Genomic DNA, 18,119 nt, shown 5'->3' with positions numbered 1-18,119 from the left:
CCAAAATGCTAAAAATTTAAAGATTTGATAAAAAGAATACGTACCAAGAACCAGGTGTTACACTGGCGGCGCAAGGCGATAAGGCGCCTTGGCGATAGGCGCTGCCCCCGGAACCAAATCAATACGGACCTCTACCTGCCTCTCGGCAGGCACACCCGACAACTCCTCGGGAAAAACATCCGAGAACTCGCGCACTATCGCAACGTCATGCACCGAGCTTGGCCTCCCAGCGGCCTCTCGCGTGTCCATCACATAGGCTACAAACCCGCTGCAGCCTTGCTGTAAACTCTGTCTCGCTCTGGCAGCCGAACAGAACGCTGACCGACATCGGGTTCCCTCGCCGTATACCGTAAGTACTCCCCCACTAGGGTCTCGTATCGTCACCAACTGTTGCTCGCAGTCTATCACAGCCCCAAATCGGCTCAACCAATCCATGCCCACTATGACACATTCGTCCCCCATTGCTATCGGGACCAGATCTATCGGAAAGTCAACACCGAAGATCTCGAGCACACATCCTTGTATCACCTCCGTAGCATACACTGCTCGCTCGTCAGCTATAGAAACCCGCAGAGGTCGACTCATCGCCTCTCGTCTGCTACTGATGTGCCGACTAAACGCTATCGACACAAAAGATCGACTCGCACCCGAGTCAAATAACACTAAGGCAGGTACAGAACTCACTAGAAAAGTACCTACGCATATCATCATATCAGCATAATATCTCAACTCAACATAAATAAATAAAGAATACATACCGGCCACAACATCGGGCGCTGCGCGGACCTCCTCCACTGTCAACTGGAAAGCTCTCCCGCGAGCCTTCGGTGCCTCGGCCTTCACTGGCCGAACCTCGGTAACCCTAGCAGCAGGCGCAGACCCCTGTGCTGATCCCTGATGTAACTGCGGGCACTCGGCCTTCCGATGGCCAGTCTGGTTGCAATGGAAGCAAACCATAAATCCCTTGGGGCAATCCTTGGCGATATGCCCCTCCTTGCCACATTTGTAGCAAGCACCCGATCGACAAACTCCATCATGTCCCTTGCCGCACTTTCCGCAAGTGCGACCCTTCTGGCCTCCAGATCACGTATCCGCGGACTTGGTCCGCTTGGCTGCCGGCTGAGACTGTGCCGGCCGCCGATCCATCCTCTGAGACTCGGCCTCCTCCCTGGCCTGAGTCTCCAACTCAATCTCCCACTTCCGGGCATTTGCCTGGAGCTCAGCAAATGTCTGGTACGTCGAGTTCGACACGAACTCCCGAATGTCTCTCCTCAGAATGCCCAAATACCGGCTCATACGTGCCTGTTCAGTAAACACCTGCTCAGGGCAAAACACCGCCCTCTCATGAAACTTCCGTGTAACCATAGTAACCGAATCAATACCCTGCTTGAGGGTCAAGAACTCCTGAACCAACCGTTCCCTCTCCGCCGGGGGAACATACTCATCTCTGAACATAGTGGTAAACCTCTCGCAGGTCACCGCTGAGATCTACTCAAGAGTGAAGCTCGCCGTCACGAACTTCCACCAATCCTTCGCTCCCAATCGAAGCTGGTTCAACGCGAACCGTACCCTCTGGTGGCTTCGTGTTGCTGAACTCCCTTAGCAACAACGAATCACCTCCCTGAGGTCTGGCAGCAGCCACAGCTGCGGTAGCTACAGCAGCAGCAGCCTCAGTCACCACGGCATACCGCTCATCGAACGTCTCAAGCAGAGTGGTCTTGATAGACCCAAACATCTCCGGAATCTCGGCCCTGATCGCCGCTGCCACCTCATCGTGGATCATCTGACGAAGCTCCTCGTCACTCACGCCACTCGGCTCAGGTCTGTGACGTGTCCCAACCATGATGTCTCTGAAATATAACATAAACATATAAGAAACTCGCTCGAGTATATTCGCACTCGATAACTCAACCCTACTCGTTCCTTAGTACCCAATGGATTCTTACTTAGGGTGAGCACTGCTCCGGTGTCATCAGTAGTACGGGCCCTATATTACCGTCCACACCACATCAGCGTTCACTCTAAGTCCTCCTCCTTGGATCCCAGATCACAAGTACTCTATATCTCACTGGTATAGGCTACCCTTCGGTAGACCTCTCATCAGCTCCTCACTGCTACCTACTCGCTCTTAAGCATGACATAGCAGCAAAATCCTTCCTAGCCTAGGGCATCACAAATCAGGCCACTCTAGTCCTAATATGAATACCTAGCCTCTCTAGCATGCATATCATAACATATCTCATAACACATAATGTAAGGGTATTTTGGGAATTCACCGTTCGGGCCCTGGCTGATCGTACACACTTCTCTAAACTTTTACTCTTTTAGAAAAATTGTTTATTTATGAAAAACTTTCTCATTTCCTCAGTTTGAGTTCAGATTCATCCGAAGATGCACCCGAATCCCTCAAACCAAGGCTCTGATACCAACTTGTAACGACGTAATTTTCAAAACAATTTTTCATTTCTAAAACATACTTTCATTCACATGGAATTCATAAAAACATAAGGTGTTCACTGTAACATAACAAAACATGTCCCAAGATCTCATATACATAAATCCTCTCATTGTGTACGGATCACGCCGGCGCCTTCCCACGGTCCTCGCTAGTACCTGAAACACATAACACAACAACTATAAGCATAAATGCTTAGTGAGTTCCCCAAAATACCACATAACCCACATACGCCTTCCCAGGCCATACTCTATAGGATCTTCCGATCCATTTGTCTCAGGGGACTTCCATCTCAAATCCCGCTAGACCTTCCGGCCCTACCCGTATCGACCTTCCGGTCCGTAACCTCTTGACCTTGCAGTCCATATCTAATGGGTTTATACAAACAATCCTATGTGTGCATGCAACCCTAGAGTTGGATCTATGTTTTCACTATTAGTTATACAACTTTATGAACACAAAAGAACCCTAGCATGCATCTACTATTTTCGAAATTGACATAGGAGAATAGAATACATACCTTTTGTTGTTATGTAGTAATAACAACTAGTTCCTTGAATTTCCTTAGCTCTTGAAAGCAAGTACCACAAGTGTAGTACCTCTAATGGCTCACAAACACACTAGGTGAAAGGATGAATATGGGAGAGAGGAGAGAAGGATATCTTGCCCTAAAATTCGTCCCTTTTAGGGTTTCCCAAGGCTTGGACGAATTCTAGTGCCTTAGGGTGCTATTTATACTTGAGGCTAGCCAGGGTTTCAAGGTGGAAACCCTAATCCCTTAGCTTAGGGCCTAAGCAAGTCCATGGACTCCTTTCCTTAAGCCCTTGGACGAAAACTCCTAGATCCTTCTAGGATTTTCGTTCAAGCCTTAATAAAAGTGATCCAATAGCCCAAAGTCTCAACTATCAAATAATTACAAAACAGCCCCTGTACTTTTAATTAATTCCTTTAATCCTGAAATTAATTCCTAATTAATTTCTGATTAAATACTAATTAATAATATGATTCCAAATTATTATATTAATCATATAATATAATAAATAAATCATATTTATGCCCTAATCAACCTCTCTCCTCAACTGTCATCCTGTCTACTCACCAGTGTGAAGGCAACCCAAAAGGACCATGGTCACAATCGGGTCAAGTAAATACCAAAATAGTTATGGACTTAGACACTAATCCAACAGTCTCCCACTTGGATAAGTCTAATAACTATTCTGCGTATGACTTCAGAACCTGATCAGCAATCGTAGCTTCCAAAAGCGCTGTCAACTCTGATCTTATCAGATACGCGTGTCCTTTAGATAAGGGATCATATATTCCTCCATTCTACAAGATATCGTATAGACATGAGACATGGATTGAAATCATTCTCTCAGTCTATGTGTCGTTTCCCGATTTACGATTTATGACGACTGACTAATTGAACAAATCAAATCAGTCCTGGCCCGGCCGAGCACTTTCCTTTGTCATCACTAAATCATCGAGGGGCCCACAGATATCGCTTTTATCCCACCTTGGGTAAAAGGAATGGATAAACTTCGACTCAAATGCTTGCTTGCACCTACTAATCGAATCACACACAACAATAAGTTTTATAACACCAAGTTACTGGTACGTTTACTTATTGTCAATGTGCAACCGACCAGCAAATAACAACTCACACGTCTCGGTTTCAAGAATATACAATGTTATCGTCTCACCAATCACTCGTGATAAAACCATGAAGTGATTCAAGTGAGCGTGGGTTTAATCCAATACTTTAATCTTATCAAAGCACTCATGAACTCTGCAGCAAACTTGTGCTATGTCTAAACACTTTAGACAATCTACAGACAGATTCATGACAGTCTTCCTTCATACCTACTTCCAACGTATGACCGACTGTGGATGTTTCAATAACCTAGTTATTCTGGAAGTCAAAACATGCAAAGTGAAACGCAATAATAATATTAATCCTATATGGCCCCAAAACTTTTGAGCGTAAATAAAAACACTTTTATTTAAACACCATATTGATTACTCATTATTCATTGTTTACTGTTTCAGACAATCAACTTATTACTCGAATTATAACCACAATTGTCCCATGCTCCAAGCATGCACACTTTGGTTTCCTATGGTCCATACTCTGTGAAATAGATCAATTGAAAAACTTTCCCAATGAAACTCATTTCACAATCCCCAATTTTTTTTATTATTAGTATAAGAATACCAAATTCTTGCCACTTTTTAGAATATGTCAGATTCTAACACTTTATGCAATGATTCTTTCGTAATGTCATAGCACAAAAGTCACCAAGACCCGGCTAATGAAATTACTAAGTTCTCTATCAGAAATTGTTACAAAACAATTTTATAGATGTGATGTCTCTCACTCAAAGTACATTCCTTTGAACATCCTTTTGCATAAAAGTTTCTAATCTACATAGAGTCTTAATATCCAACTCCCATTAATGGAAACATTTCCATATTTGCTATATGACAACTTATTCTTAATAGAATCTTATCTATTCATAATAATGTCAATATAGTCCATCCAGTACTATACATCCAACTACTCACAAGCGACAAATCCTCAGTGAACCTCAGACCGTCCTTTGATGGTTGTTTAATTATTTTAGTCAAAACCGATTCTAGTCCTTTTTCCCTCTTAATGCCCTAGGCATTTGGAAAATTTAGAATGGTGAAATATTATAACATATGCAATCGGTCCCATACCCGAAGCGTATTAGACACGATGCATAATGTCTCACATAAGGATGTGATACTTTATCATCCTTCTGCCATAATATTTTATGTGCCATGTTCCCGTAATTCGAACTATGAAGAGGGATGCCGTAATCATAATCGAATTTTGAGAATGCACTATGTATCCTTGACTAAATTTATTAACATTTCTCGATCTAAGCTTTAGAATTTTGAAACGAAGTATAATATTCTCTCCCTTAATTATAGCAAAACAACTTTTCAACCCTTGCAACTTTGCAAAGTGAATCTTTTTTTTCTATAATTAATATTGCTAACTTGCAATACTTACCATAATAATCATGCTCCTACTAACATGATGATTATTTTCTTACCAGCATAACACTTATGCTCCCACTAGCTTTGACATGTATTCAGAAAACAATTGGACTTCTAGAAAACAATGCTTATTGAATTCCTTAAGTTCATATTTCTAATACCTAATGCTTTGATAAGCCTTTATCTAAGCTTTTTAAGCTCATACACCTTTGCCTTAGATAGCTCACATGTGTGTCTAAACAATTCAGAATTTATGTTACTAAGTCCCAAATGTTCTGATCAAGTGCCAAATCTCACAATTCGAACTATGAAAAGGGATGCCGTAATCATAATCGAATTTGAGAATACAATTTTCACAATTGCTATCTTCTTAAAATCTCTCTTAGTGAAAGCATTTCCTCACAATCATTTTCATGAAGGAGGAAAACCTTATGACACTTAGATTTTATGATGTATGTGTTCCTATCCATGTGAATTTGTCAAAACGAAAGTTTGCGACAAATCCAAAACATTATGGACTGAACTTGTTCAATCTTGATTTCTTGCCTCATGGTAACATGAATGCCCACCATGTCTTCCAAGCAACTCACCCTTTCATATCAATGTACTTTCCATTGATCGAGGTGCTTTGTCTTTATGCATTCAAATGAGAACTCATAGAACTCACACGCATAATTAACTCAATTGGAATGACACAGAAAAAGAGTATATCATCCACGATAGGCTTTAAACCTCAAGTCGTGTGCTAGTGATGATCAACTAGGTTTACTCTTGGTTTGTTCTTGAAACTTTTCAAGACCATTAAGACTCCCACTGACTCCTTGACATATAAGATTCTCTTGTCAAGAACCATTTCTTGACAAACAAATATTCAAGAGTTAGTGTAGCCTTTTGTCAAGTTCAACACTTCACACAATTGGTCCTGGTTGGTCTTTGTCTTATCCAAGACATCACAACTTACCAATTTCAAATGTGCAAGAATAAGAAAACTTTTCCAAATTCCACATTTGTCGAATGTTATAAACCTACTTAAGACTTGTCACTCATGTCAGAATCTTGACTCTTTAGACTTGATATTGGAACGAAGTATGATTGACTTCTTGATTTAACCATTTCTACAATTCTTGATTCCTCTTCTTAGACATGCAATTGCACTAAGACTCACTTAGAGGATCAATTGAGATATGGTTCTTAATCATTAAGACTTATCATAAAACACAATAAAAGGTACTCTCCCTTCTTCTTAGAATAGAGAAACTTTTATCTTTCTGCCTACTTGATTCTTCTTATTCGTTCTGCTATTGATTTAAACTCTTTCAATCAACTCAGAATTATACTTAATCTTATAAGTATAATCATATTTACTAACCTTTAGTAAATTATGACGAATATCTTTATCACTCTTGTGGTGGACTTGATCAACGCACAACCTAGTGTACTCGATCTCCTGGTCCTTCTCTTGACACTTTGCCAAAGAATTAGTCTAATTTCCAAAATATGAAGTTTCTCATTCATCACGCAACCAAGTTGTATGATTCCAAGTTTCTGTCCAATTGAAACTTGGGTGATGAGAATCTTCCTTTATTTGGCAAATCCTCGACATTTCACAAATAACATAATCAAGAATCACATCCAATTCAACATTGCTAAAATTAGAAATACATAAACATCCATTTTCACATATGCCATTGCAAGGATAAATAAATAGGACGAAATCAAAATTCATTCTATTGCGGAAAAACTTGTCCTTACAATGCAATTCAAATAAAAACTATGCTATTTCAATTTCTAAGCAAACTATTCTAACTCTAAAGTAGTAGCTCAAAAATCTGATCTTCAAGCAATGCGATCGAAATCCATTTCTTCACGATCAGATTCAGCTTACTTCTTCCCTTAAGCTTCCTCTCTTTTCTTCGATCCTACAAAACATCAAAATGTAATCTTATCACATCATGTATTGAAAATCAAAGAATAGGAACTTATAGAGTTAGTTATTGGATTTTACCTTTAGTAGAGCCATACGTCTTGACTCTCCCATCTCTTAGATCTCTCAGGTAAAAAGGGCAGCTTTGTCTCCAATGCTCCTTCTCTTGGCAGTAGAAGCAGATGGACTCTTTTGAAATGGCACAAGGAACTATCTCAGAATTTACCTTTTCTGGATTTCCAATGTCACTATTTTCAATTTCCATTGAAGTTTGAGAGTTTGATTTGCCAGACAAATTTACTCGATTAGCACGCCAAATCATTTCTGATTCAGCAGCTATAAGCAAATAGGTCAAATCAATGAGGGTCACGTCATGGTCCATCATATAGTACTCTCTAACGAACTCACTATATGATTCAGGAAGTGACTGAAGAACCTAGTCAACAGCCAACATTTCTGAGATATCGACACCCATCATCCTTAACCTATCAATGTGTGACTTTATCTCTAAGATGTGTGCACACACAGGTTTCCCATCTTCGTGTTTACTTGCCAATAGGGCTTGAGTGAGCTTGAACTTTTCAAGCCTTTGAACTTGTGGGTTAGGGAGAATAATTGGAGGAGGTGGAGGAAGTGAAGCATGACTCTCATTTCCTTGATCGTATCGTGGAACGTCATCTTCATTTGGAAAGCTTGTTCCAAGGGATTTGGGAAGACCATAGTTGTCATACTTTGACATCTACAAAACAGGGAGAAAATCCAAGTTAAGTTGATTAGAATCCTTGATGTGACACCCAAATGAAACATCAAGGCTAGGATCCAACACAATACTCTACAACCTAGAAGAGGGATGCCGTAATCTAGTTGCATAATATTTGAAGGTAGGTAAATGACGATTTACCAATTCCCACCATGAAAAACGAAAAAGAAATTTAAGTTTTAAATGAATTGAAAACTCCTAGATCTTTTGAGATTCATTGAACCTTTCAATGGCATGTTTAAATCTCGATATGCACTTCAAATTTTGCGACTGGGATGCCGAGGATCGCAAACAAGTTTGTGAATAACCATGCGAACCAACATGGTGCACTCAATGTCTTCATCACCTAATCAATGTGCCGGTTAGCCACACACGCTCCATTGATCTATGATAAAACATCGAACCACCCTTTGTCGCCAATGTCAATCCCTAAATTAGTGTGCCGGTTAACCACACGCGCTCCACCAACGATTGACAGGGGCACAAAGTGTAATTCCATGGATTAGCATCACTTTCACATTTTATCCTAGAGTAACTAAGATTTGGGAATTTGTAAAAGCATTTAGTTACTTTGTACTTCATTATACTTATAATGGAAGGTTTCTGTCCTATCCTACCTGTTCGGCTAACGACTCTCCACTAGTCAAGAGTGCGGTGGGTAAGAGTGGATACCCATTCAATCACCATTTTATAGGCAATTTCCTTAAACACCCCTTATAGACCAGCTTCGTGAATGAGGCCTACTAATGGTAAGACTGACTTTTACTCATATATAATATTAGACTTTTAATGTTACATATATAGTATAGGGTGTATTTTATACTTTTAAAATACTATGTGGTTTTATTAACTTTCCAAAACCATAAGGGTGAAATTTGAACTTATTCAAAATACGAGGATTTTAGAATTTAACATTTCAAAATTAAACTTTTAATCAACTTTTAAATTCCAAAACTTGAGGGCAAGTTTTGAAACTTTTCAAAACAATTAGGTTTTAATCTCACTTTAAAATTTTCGAAATTTAAGACTATTTAAATTGAAATTTTAAATATTAAAACTCTTGATTTAATAATTATCTGGAATTAGACTATTAATTTAATTATTAAATCATAAGGGATTATCTAAATCATGAGGATAATTACCATTTATACATTTAAGATATCCTAATCCCTTAATTATCTCTCTAGATTTTTAAAAATATGGTTAGGATAATAAAAAATCTATTATTACCATATATAACAATTAGAGGATAATTACAAGATATGGGATAATCCAAATCCCTAAAATTTAGGATCTTATCTTGGGGAGGAGGCTAATTTCGAAAATCAAGGGATTAAAACAAACCCTAGATTTCGAAATTTAAGGGTTTAAGGAAAGGATTTGAAGATCTTATTCAAACTCTTGCAAATTAGGGTTTGCAAACCCTAATCTCGAAAATCCTAGCCTCATAGGGTTTATTGGCAATAAACCCTAATATGTAAAGTTCATACAATTGTATAATACTAATTGAAAACAAGTTAACCAAAGGCTCTGATACCACTAATGGGTTTATACAAACAATCCTATGTGTGCATGCAACCCTAGAGTTGGATCTATGTTTTCACTATTAGTTATACAACTTTATGAACACAAAAGAACCCTAGCACGCATCTACTATTTTCGAAATTGACATAGGAGAATAGAATACATACCTTTTGTTGTTATGCAGTAATAACAACTAGTTCCTTGAATTTCCTTAGCTCTTGAAAGCAAGTACCACAAGTGTAGTACCTCTAATGGCTCACAAACACACTAGGTGAAAGGATGAATATGGGAGAGAGGAGAGAAGGATATCTTGCCCTAAAATTCGTCCCTTTTAGGGTTTCCCAAGGCTTGGACGAATTCTAGTGCCTTAGGGTGCTATTTATACTTGAGGCTAGCCAGGGTTTCAAGGTGGAAACCCTAATCCCTTAGCTTAGGGCCTAAGCAAGTCCATGGACTCCTTTCCTTAAGCCCTTGGACGAAAACTCCTAGATCCTTCTAGGATTTTCGTTCAAGCCTTAATAAAAGTGATCCAATAGCCCAAAGTCTCAACTATCAAATAATTACAAAACAGCCCCTGTACTTTTAATTAATTCCTTTAATCCCGAAATTAATTCCTAATTAATTTCTGATTAAATACTAATTAATAATATGATTCCAAATTATTATATTAATCATATAATATAATAAATAAATCATATTTATGCCCTAATCAACCTCTCTCCTCAACTGTCATCCTGTCTAGTCACCAGTGTGAAGGCAACCCAAAAGGACCATGCTCACAATCGGGTCAAGTAAATACCAAAATAGTTATGGACTTAGACACTAATCCAACAGTCTCCCACTTGGATAAGTCTAATAACTATTCTGCGTATGACTTCAGAACCTGATCAGCAATCGTAGCTTCCAAAAGCGCTGTCAACTCTGATCTTATCAGATACGCGTGTCCTTTAGATAAGGGATCATATATTCCTCCATTCTACAAGATATCGTATAGACATGAGACATGGATTGAAATCATTCTCTCAGTCTATGTGTCGTTTCCCGATTTCCGATTTATGACGACTGACTAATTGAACAAATCAAATCAGTCCTGGCCCGGCCGAGCACTTTCCTTTGTCATCACTAAATCATCGAGGGGCCCACAGATATCGCTTTTATCCCACCTTGGGTAAAAGGAATGGATAAACTTCGACTCAAATGCTTGCTTGCACCTACTAATCGAATCACACACAACAATAAGTTTTATAACACCAAGTTACTGGTACGTTTACTTATTGTCAATGTGCAACCGACCAGCAAATAACAACTCACACGTCTCGGTTTCAAGAATATACAATGTTATCGTCTCACCAATCACTCGTGATAAAACCATGAAGTGATTCAAGTGAGCGTGGGTTTAATCCAATACTTTAATCTTATCAAAGCACTCATGAACTCTGCAGCAAACTTGTGCTATGTCTAAACACTTTAGACAATCTACAGACAGATTCATGACAGTCTTCCTTCATACCTACTTCCAGTGGTGCTCTGCGCTAGGTCGCCAGTGTTCTGCACGCTCAACCCTAGTCCGCATCTGGTGTATCTAATCAGTGGTGCTCTGCGCTAGGTCGCCAGTGTTCTGCAGTCGTCTCACCATGACCGGAAGTGCGCGATCAGTTGGTCCTCCTTCCCTCAAGTCGTAGAACTCGCATGACATGCCGAATAGAGGTCGTTGTCCCTGCTGCCTGCTCCATCTCCAAAGGTCGATACCCCAGGGGGTGTAGGGCCAGTCGGGCCCATCCGGTGAGCGGGCACCCTAGTCGGGTAAGGGGGTTGATGACTTCGGACTCTGTGTCCGAATCATCATCATCGCCAGGTTCTTCCTCGGAGTCTTCTCCGGTTTCCTCTTCTTTCAGGACCTCCACCGGCTCAGCAGGTCCACCCTTGACTTCCTCCTCAGGTTCCTCTTCAGACCCTTCGTCGGGGTCTTCTTCGGGTTCCTCTTCCAGCCATCCGTTATTTCCCTGGTTAGGGATATACGGATCTTCGAGGTGATGGAAGCCGGCCATACTGTCTGCGAGAGGGTATAAATGTACTAATCATTATTTCTAAGATGTTTTAGTTACTATGCAATTTGAATTTAATGTTCTCTTCTTGGTATTAAGGGGTATGTTTTTAGGTTTACTGATCATCGTGGTTTTCCCGGTGTATGTGATAGTTGCACTTCGGAGGAAACGTAGTTGATATGTTTTATCCGAGATGTCTACGTTATCTTATTTGATTTGGTATCATATTCTTTCTCCTATATCACACAAGTAAATATGTTTTATCGTTGTTTTTTATTTGTTTTGTTCAGAGTTGTGTTAGTCCCTCTTTGGTTTTTAGTTGCATATCAATGTGTGGTTAGATATGCCAGTTCACTATAAACAGAGCTCTGATACCAACCTGTCACACCCCCGAAACCAGACGGCGGAAACGTCCGGGGGCTCGCGTGACTTAAATTGAATACCATCAGAATGAATATACATGAATCGTAACATAAACATCACCATGCATCAATACATTACAACTGATATTGTTTACATCCAGTACATTGTTTCAAATATTACACATTCACAACACAAATTGTTTCAGAGTTCTCAAAACAAAACATTCTAACATACTTGGTATTACCCTTCCGCTTATCTGTTACCTGAGAATACAAGTTATTTTGGAAAAACGTCAACATATGAAATGTTGGTGAGTTCATAAGCGAGGTTGTGAATAAAATGATTTGTATAGTTTGTAAAACCCAGAAAATCCGATATTTTATGAAAAGACAAATAGTTTAACAAAGTGTGAAGATCCATAAGTTGATGCATGAATGACTTCAAAACATATATATATATATATATATATATAAAGGATGTTTTGTATTATAGTTATAGAAATCCCGAGCGAGTAGTATTGATTTCCCCGGAGAACCTGATGTTTTCCGATGTCGAAAGATATACTTGATTACTAATTGTTATATCGTCATGTCGAATGAATATTGATTACTCTTCCTTGATTTCTCAGGTGGTGTCGGATAGTATAACTGTCCGGTAAGGACTGGTTATAACTGTCAACTACGAACGACCCATAGAGGTGTCGTCTGTGGTTACTCACGTAATCCAAACCACCTTGATTACTATTGAATAACGTCCTAAGTCCGTTTACTTTGATTACTCATAAGCCTTAGCAAACGAAGAGAAGAGGAGTACGAAGTCCTGCTACTATCGTAAGTACCTTAGGCTGTCGGGGATGCGCAAGACACGTTGGCCCAACTCGCATTTGATTACTCTGACCTTACTAGCAATACTAATGGACCACTAGGGCCCAATAGCACATAAAAGCCATTAAAATTCCTTTTATATGGAATTGGGCCATAGGAGGCCCAATAACATATAAGCGTTATCCCTTTGGGCCCAAAGATCATGTTATTGGACTTGCAAGGTCCAACAAGTATGATTTGAAACTTTCAAGCCCAAAGTTTGAATATTTACTCGTCTTAGGTATCGCGTATCTCTTGAAGGGTTCGATCGAATGATCATTGTTTTTATATTGATTCGAGACCGATCGATTCGTTTATAACGATATTTGGAGTTAAACGTGTATTCATCTTTCGATTTTTCGTAAGTCGTGGTTTTGTATTTTGACTCAATGAAATGATTTGCTTAAAAATAGTGGTTTGACCTTTTCAACACCTTTCTTTTTATAAAAATAACAGTTTTAGTCCTTTATATAAAAGAAAAGACATTTTTAGTCCTTAAAACATTTTCTTGGCATTTTTGCATCATAAATTTGTTGAAATGATAGTTTTAACTCAAAACTTATTTTTTTAACAGTTTCAGCCCTTTTAGAATCGTATTTTCCGGTTGGAACCCAACTTTTTGCAATTTTTACAGTTTTGGCCCAAAATCCAAAAACTTTACATTTTTGATCCTTTTTGGAAATGAAAGGCATTTTTAATCCTTGAAGTAGTTTTGTTACCCTTTTTATCCCCTGTTTTGAAGAAATTATCATTTCAGCCCCTTTTAAATATCATTTTTCGCAGTTTTGGGCCTATTTGGCCGAAAAGCCCAAAATTAGCCCATTAAGCTAAAAGTTTACATTTCAAGTCCTTTGAAAATTTTAATATCCAGAAAACAATTATTGTAACTGTTTTGACTCTTTTGGCCCTTGAGAAACCGTGATTTGGCAACCTTTAACCCAAATTTTGTATATTTGACAATTTAAGCCCAAAAATGGGTTTTATGTTGAAATATGTTTATCATAATCTTATAAGTTATTATTCTTGACTTGTTTAGTGTAAAATAACTTAGATCATGTTTGTTTCCTTTCTCATGCCATAGATCTCGAGTTATCATCCCTTTTTGGTTACATGTTCATCACAAAAACACATAAAATCATACATACATGCATAAAATCACACATAGCATACACATACACATACACATAGATCCACACATTTTTCTTGTATTATCCCCCATAAAACATATAAAAACCGAAAAGAGAGGGGTATGAAGCTCACCTTGAGTTGTGGGTTCGGTTTTTGAAGAGAGAAATGAAGAAGATTCGATCCTAGCAAGTCCTCTTGTGGAATCTCGAACTTAGATGTTTCTAAGAGGGTGATCATGATTTTTAATAGATTAGGAAGAGGTTTTTGATAAAACAAAGAATCTAGATCATAGATCCAAGCATGAACTTGTCACACCCTGAAACCGTTGGCGGAAACATTCTGGGGCGGAGGACGTCATGTATAGCATCACAACCAATGAATAACAGCAATCATAGCAACACAACCATTACAGTGAATATTTGTATAAAAACGTTTACATCGGTTTGAAAATCAGTTTGAAATACATCGAATAGTTTTGCAAAATAAAAGCTTAAGACTCTAAATGCTTTGATTCCTCGAAAATCCTGCAAGTACCTGTCTACTGATTTCCTGAGAATACAAGCAGTTTAAAAAAAATATCAGCATAAAGCTGGTGAGTTCATAAGCAGTTATTTGTAATGAAAAACTTGTTGATGAGCGAGCCACAATGTTTGTATAATCTCAAGAAAATCCGATATTTTCTTTAGTGGAGAACGTAGTGTTATCGATTTCGTATACAACCATGAATGTTCGTTTCTGAAAAATCGTAGTGATATGCAAAATACTACTTCATGTGACTAGCTAAAGCTAATCATGAAGTATATGTATTTAAATGTAAAACCGTAGCATAAATGATTCGGTTTTGAAAACCCTGGCTCGGCCAGTATGCATTGTATGTTTAGTTCTATTTGGTATAAATAAAACTATTGAAGAAAACCAGGTTGGTAAACTATTTGTGATTTATACATAATGTGAGTCGTATAACCATGCTTGATATGACTAGTGACCTTTCCAACGTTCTTCAGGCGTTGATGTTAAATGACATTTGTACATCTTAGGCGTGCCCGCCAAACTTTAGCTAACAGTCCAGATGTGGGATTGTCAGTCCCGAATAGATCTATTCACAAACCTCACGCTCTCCCTCCAGGAGACTCTGGTTATACAGTGGTAGGATTTATCCCTATACACCTAAGGGTACAGCAGTGAAGTAGTGCCTCACAGTATCGTACAATCTAGTTTACAAGTAATGCAGTAGCGTTCTACCGTAGTGAAAATCCGAATGTATACCGCGTATAGTGATAAATTACAGTTATGTAAATCATGATAAAGCAATGATATGAACTGTAAACGGTTTCTGTTCCAGTGCATATGTTTAGTAGAGAAAATTTCCATATCTGATAAGTTTTTAGAGGAATCCCAAACTATACCGATTATAGTTTGCATGTATAACGTAGCGAATAGTGTATCCGTAAAAACTATGCAATTTTTGTGAAAACGTCCCTTATGCTCGACATGGTACAAAAGGGAATTTAAGTATGAAATGCTGCATAAGTTTTATGTGTATTCCGGAAAAACATTTATGTTTAATTTGTAAGAAAACATTTATGTTTAGCTTGTATTCCCCCCTGAAAACGTTAAAAATGCGGAAAAAGTAGGGGTATGAACTCACAGTTGATGTGTGGAGTTGATGACTGAAAGAAGGTTCCCGAGTTGTTGCACGTGACACTTAACGAAATCCGAGACTTGCTTGAATCGAAGGAATGAGTTTACAGCCTTAGAACTCGAGTTTACGGTCTCTGATGATGGGTTTATGGTTTCTGAAAATGAGTTTACGGTTTCAGCAGATGGCTGAGTTTACGGTCGTAAACTCAAGAACTGAGTTTACGGTCTTAGAAGCTCGAACCGTAAACTCGGAAAACGAGGTTTTTAATGTTGATTTCGATGCGAGGAGTTATTCCAGACGTTCCAAAGTGCTCCAAACGGTGTTTTTCGACGTTTCCCGGAACTTAAACGCGATTTAAGGAGTTTACGGTTGAAGAACCTTAGAGAGAGGAGGAGAGAATATGGCCAGAAAAACGTCCCAATGAAGTCGGAGGCATACTATCTATAGGGAGAAAATGGGGGCACTCATCACTGACCGTAAACAGGTTTACGGTCGTAAACTGGTTTACGGTCGTAATCCCATTTAGACCAAAAATGTTGATTTTCGAGATTTTCAGGTTTCCGCGCGATTTTTGGTTCCGACTCGTAAATAATTTAGTTAAATATAGCTAGATTATTTTATTTAAACCAAAATTTTGACGGAAAGTTAACGGATCTGAAATTTCATAAACGGAAATGCATAACAGAAAACGGAAAAGTTTTCAGGTTGTCACATCATCCCCCCGTTAAAGGGAATTTCGTCCCGAAATTTGAACCTAGAATACAAATCATGGATTTGGAAAGACATGCGGATATTTCTGCTTCATCTGGTCTTCGCGCTCCCAAGTGAATTCAGGTCCTCGCTTGGCATTCCAGCGAACTTTCACTATCGGGATGCGACTTGCTTTGTTCGTTTGATCTCTATGTCCATGATTTCGACCGGTTCTTCCATAAAGTTAAGGTTCTCGTTGATTTCAATCTCGCCGAGAGGAATCACAAGTGTCTCATCGGACAGACACTTCTTTAGGTTCGATACATGGAAAACAGGATGAATGTTGCTGAGTTCTCGGGGTAATAGGAGTTTGTATGCTACGGGACCGATCCTAGCAAGGATCTCGAATGGTCCAATGTACCTTGGGTTTAGCTTTCCACGCTTCCCGAAGCGGATCATGCCTTTCCAGGGTGAGACCTTCAGATGGACGCGGTCACCAACCTGGAACTCCAAGGGTTTTCGTCTCTTATCGGCGTAGCTCATTTGTCAATCTTGTGAGGCTTTCAGTCGTTCCCGGATTTGTACAATCTTCTCAGTTGTCTCTCGGATGATCTTAGGACCAGTGAGGGTACTGTCGGGGATTTGACCCCTAGCTAGCTGCGTGTCACCCACCTCAGCCTAGCACAGAGGGGATCTGCACTTACGGCCGTAGAGGGCTTCAAACAGCGCAGCCTTGATATTGGTATGGTAGCTGTTGTTGTAGGAAAATTCAACCAAAGGAAGATGAGTGTCCCATGACGCGCCGAAGTCAATGACGCAGGCTCTCAACATATCTTCCAAGGTCTGAATTGTTCTCTCACTCTGTCCATCAGTCTGCGGATGATAAGCCGTGCTCATATCCAACTTAGTTCCAAGAGCCTTCTGCAAAGACTGCCAGAACCTCGATGTAAACCTGCTGTCTCGATCGGAGATAATGGATGCAGGTACACCATGAAGGCGAACTATTTCTTGAAGGTAGATTCGTGTGAGTCTCTCTGTCTTCAAGTTTTCCTTGATTAGCAGGAAGTGGGCGGACTTTGTCAACCGATCGACAATTACCCAGATGGCATCGTGCCCACTCGGAGATTTGGGTAACTTGGTGATAAAATCCATAGTTATCCTTTCCCACTTCCACTCAGGTACTTCCGGCTGCTGAAGTAGACCTGAGGGCTTTTGATATTCGACCTTCACCTTAGCGCAAGTCAGACACTTGCCCACGAAGGTAGCAATCTCTGCTTTCATGTTTGGCCACCAATAGAGTTGTTTGAGATCCAGATACATCTTATCCGAACCTGGGTGAACAGAGTATTTAGTTTTGTGAGCCTTATTCAAGACAACCTTTCTGTAACCACCGAACTTTGGGGTCCAGATTCGGTTCATGAAATAGTATACTCCGTTTCCTTTGACCTCTAAGTTTTTGTCCATTCCCCGCAAGGTTTCATCAGTCACGTTCTCGGGTTTTAAGGCTTCGAGCTGAGCCTCCTTGATCTGCGCGGATAGATGGGAATGGATGGTCATTGTTAGTGCCATCACCTTACGCCCTGAATATGCCTTTCGACTGAGGGCGTCTGCTACCACGTTGGCTTTTCCGGGATGGTAGCGAATTTCGCACTCGTAGTCACTGAGTAGCTCGACCCATCGTCGTTGTCTCATGTTTAA

This window comes from Lactuca virosa, chromosome 7 (assembly GCF_052849685.1).
Source record: "Lactuca virosa cultivar CGN04683 chromosome 7, Lactuca_virosa_CGN04683_v6, whole genome shotgun sequence".
In the NCBI taxonomy this organism is placed as follows: Eukaryota; Viridiplantae; Streptophyta; class Magnoliopsida; order Asterales; family Asteraceae; genus Lactuca; species Lactuca virosa.
Note: the sequence above shows the minus strand (reverse complement) of the source record.